The following is a 4415-nucleotide window of genomic DNA, read 5'->3' as shown; positions in this document are numbered from 1 at the left end:
TTATGTTTTATAGTGTTGCCAACATAACGTTACCACTAGTTTGTCTTTAACCAATGTTCTTTTTTTCCTTTCTTCTATGTGTGTAATTCTATATTAATTATGTTAATGTGTAAGTGTAGGGAAAGAATGGTTACAGAATTTTTCTCTCATGTTGGGGAGGGGGGTACTTGAGAACTTTTTAGTGCAAGTCTCTGTTTCTCTCTGTCTGTAAATGTATGCTCTATGTTTCTGAGTTTTTTTTAACCTGTATTTGAAATCTGTTAGTGGGGACTGATTTTAAATTTTTTATGTTGTTTTTGCTCATACATTCTTCTGTTTTTTTTCTGTGTATTCTTCTGTTTTCATGAGGACTACACAATTACCCTTTGTTGTTGTTTTATATAATGTTGTATTCCGCTTGCATTTTTTCTTTAAATTTGTAAGTTGTGTCTAATCGCAATTATTTTTTAATTCATTGTTTTCTCTTTTCATCTTCGTTGCTACGTATTAATTTCTCCTTTTATTAACTCAGTAGTTAACCCTTTGTTTACATGGCTGTTTTCATTTTTTTCTTCTACATTGAGAATATATTCAGATTCTATAATGAGATCTTCTATTTGTTTTTCATTTGCTGGTGAGTCACCACTGTGTTTTAGCCTATTTTTAAGAGTTGTGTATGTTTTCATCTAGTGTTATATACACATAAAAAACTCCATCACTATTCCTACTCTTACTCACTCCGTCTTCATGCCACGAGTGGCCTAGTGGTACCGCCGTGTCATCCTCAATGTAAGATGCGGATAGGAGGGGCGTGGGGTCAGCACACTGCTCTCCCGGTCGTTATAATGGTATTCTTGACGGAAACCGTACTATTCGGTCGAGTAGCGCCTCAATTGGCATCACGAGGCTGAGTGCACCCCGAAGAATGGCAACAGCGCATGGCGGCCTGGATGGTCACCCATCCAAGTGCCGACCACGCCCGACAGCGCTTAACTTCGGTGATCTCACGGGAACCGGTGTAACCACTGCGGCAAGGCCGTTGCCGATTCCTACTCTTGCACAGTAACAAATACACAGGAACATAATTAAATAGAATTACACACATAGAAAAAAGAAATAAAAGAATATAAGTCAAAGACAAACTAGTGACAGGTTATGTTGACAACACTAGAAAACGCAAACCACAGTACGTACTTAGAAGTATCTAAACAAACAGAAAACAGTGGTTCGCGAAAAAGTGTGCTGTGAAAAACATAAAAAAATGCATAGTGCTCCAGATAAACTAAAAATTGGACCACAACTATCAGTGTCTAAAGAAGAAAAGCGTCAACGATGTACTAGCAGACGGCATTTCCCGATGTAGGCGATAACTGAAGCGGAAATCGCCATAATTAAAAATCGATATATTGTTAAAGATCTGTTTTTTGATCTTAAAGCAAATGAAAACGTAGATAACTTAATTACAGACCACTGATGATGTTTTACCTCAATAAAGCGAAACGTGTCTAGTGAAAAACACGCATATATGTAGTTGTAGGGATTGGGGCAAAAATACCCTCAACAACTGTAAAGCAACTACGGTCAATAAGGCCACACAAATTAAGAATTAAATTAAATCGTTCTATAGTTTATACAGCATAAGTAAACCTACTGTAGTTGGTAATGCCGGTGTTGAATCTCTGATAAAATTCTGTAGAACCACGGCGGTCCCTACAATCGTTTATGGAACAGAGTGCTGGACCGTGACAGAAAAACAAAACTGCAACCATCTAGACAGTAGAAAGACTGATTCTGCACTCAATGTTAAGATACACAACAAGTGCTCGTTTGCAAAACTAGACATAAGCCTCAGATTAGCTGTAAAGTGTTTACTAGAAGAAATTGAAACACGTCTGATAATACGCATAAATCGTGCTGAAGACTGGCGAGTAATAGATGTCCAAAGATAGCGTTGAAATACAAAGCCAAATGGAAGCGTAATAATGGCTACAAAAAAGATTAAAAGTCCAGTTCTGAAATCTTTGAAGGCAGATTGTCATCACAAGGCTAATCCCTATTCTTGTTGTTGTTGATGATGATAATGATGATGGTGATGATGATGAGGACGAATATTAAAATTAAAATTCTCTTGGGATCTAAGGTTCTTCACTCTTGATCTTGTAGGAAACGTAACGAGTTTCTCTATAAAGGTAAAATCTTCCTGAACAAGGGAAAGTGTTGGGGAAAACGGTAATCTTATAAAAGCACAATTTTAGTTTGTGTACCACTGAAATAAATACGCCATGGAGGAATCGATTCTGTTAAAATTCTCGAAGAACCTGGTGCAAACTTCACTCTGGAGTTTTCGACTGGAAATATCTTCACAGTTTGGAAGCTGAAAGCTCAGGAAATATATCCAACGCAGTCGGAAACGAATGGGAAAGAAAAGAACTGATTCATGCGGAAATCTGGCGAAAGGGGAGGACTGAAGGTGGTAAGCGGTCATGTGGAACAGTGCTCTCTGGAAGACAACGAGGTGGAAGACGAGAAGAAACATGTGATCAAGATACACGATGATTTACGAACCCAAAGGAGCCTCACGGAGGATCAGACAGGGATTCCTGACATGTTGCAAGCGGGTCAAGGAAGCATTTAAAAAGCATTGAAATAATAATAATAATAATAATATATTATCAAAGAACATCCACAATTGCGCAATAAATACGGATCGAATAATAGACTGGAATGGATACGTTGGTACAGCTTCAGCCTGTGACGAAGTTACAACCATCGTCATACGCGCTTGTTGCCACATTGAAGAAAATTACTCAAACGTTTCCGATGCTGGCTATTTTAGAAACCTCTCAGAAAAAAGGTGTTATACACTCGGCAAGAACAAGATGACCGGAACTGGAGACAAGGTGACCTTGCTTAATTATCGTGTAACCTCGCTCTGCTTCCCAATTAAGATAGCACGGAAAAAACAATGTCAGAAAGAGAGGATTGTGAGTCTAGGGTCACAACGTCTTTATCAGTAGCCTTGTCAGCTCAGTAAGAAGTGTTTTCGAAAGGGACTCGTTTAAGCTGAAGCCATCCTAACTTGAGTGGCTCAAACGATGTATTATTGGATTCGTAGCTCCAGCAAACAAGAACCTGCGTCACAGTTGTCCGTGTAGAGGCGAGCGGCATTTTCCTCGTTGTTGCCCTCGGCGATCCGGACTGCTATCATAGTAATGAATGCCCTTCCTGTGTCTTCTAATGTCGAGCTTTCGGGGGTATCGACAGAGTCAGCGTTGGAAGTGTTTAACGACGTGAGCTGTCCGGCAAATATACACTGCGCAACAAAACTAAAGGATCAGCTTATTGAAACCCCGTAATTGCCTCCAATGTCAACGTATAAGTCTGAAATTTGCCTCAAATGTGCCTAGAACCTTCCCGTGCAATGTTTGGAAAATAATGGCGTCCTGCGACGGGACCCTCGGGCGCAGGCGACGCTTCAAACAGAAAGGTGTCGACAGATGCGAGAAAAAGACCACGGCTGATTAGTTTAGATTAGTACTTGTTCCATAGATCATGAATACGACACTTCATAATGATGCGGAATGTGTCAGGTTAATAAAAGCTGTCTGTACAATATATTACACAAAATATTACATGGCACTTAATGTTTATAATTTTTTGTGGAGATTGTCATTTAGACATTCTTTTAATTTCCTTTTAAATGCTATATGTCAGACTTGTGATGCTATTAGGTAAGTGACCAAAGACTTTTGTGGCAGCATAATTTACACCCTTCTGAGCCAACGTTAGATTTAACATTGAGTAGTGAAGATCATCCTTTCTCCCAGTGTTGCAGCCATGTACACTGCTATTACTTCTGAATTCGATCGGATTGTTAATAACAAATTTCATAGGTGAATACATATATTGTGAGGCTACTGTGAAGATCTCTAGCTCTTTAAATAAGTGTGTGCAGGATGATCTTGGATGAGCTCCAGCAAATATTATGATTACACACTTTTGTGCAATCAACACTCTTTTACTCAATGATGAGTTACCCCAGAATATGATGCCATACGAAAGCAGAGAATAAAAATAGGCGTGGTAAGCTAATTTACTGAGACGTATATCGCCAAAATTTGCGATGACCCTAATAGCATAAGTAACTGAACTCAAACGTTTCAGCAGATCTTCCGTATGTTTTTGCAGTTCAACCGCTCATTAATGCATACACCTAGAAATTTTGAACATTCTACCTTAGCTACCGATTTCTGATAGAAGTCTACGTTTACTAATGGTATCATTCCATTTACCTTGTGGACCTGTATATACTGTGTTTTGTCGAAGTTTAATGAGAGTCTATTTGCAGAGAACAACTTAATGATTTTCTGAAAAACATCATTTACAATTTCACCAGTTAATTTTTGTATGCTTGTATCATCGGCAAAAAGTACTAG

The 4415-nt window shown here is 38.7% G+C and overlaps 1 pseudogene; it reads right to left on the bottom strand.

Annotated features, from left to right (window-relative positions):
• Window positions 1-905: 905 nt before the first annotated feature.
• Window positions 906-1023, bottom strand: LOC126268262 (5S ribosomal RNA; annotated as a pseudogene).
• Window positions 1024-4415: the final 3392 nt, after the last annotated feature.

The sequence above is a fragment of the Schistocerca gregaria genome, chromosome 4, assembly GCF_023897955.1.
Source record: "Schistocerca gregaria isolate iqSchGreg1 chromosome 4, iqSchGreg1.2, whole genome shotgun sequence".
NCBI classification, from domain to species: domain Eukaryota; kingdom Metazoa; phylum Arthropoda; class Insecta; order Orthoptera; family Acrididae; genus Schistocerca; species Schistocerca gregaria.
The sequence above is the reverse complement of the archived record's forward strand: the minus strand, read 5'-3'. Positions and strand labels throughout refer to the sequence as shown.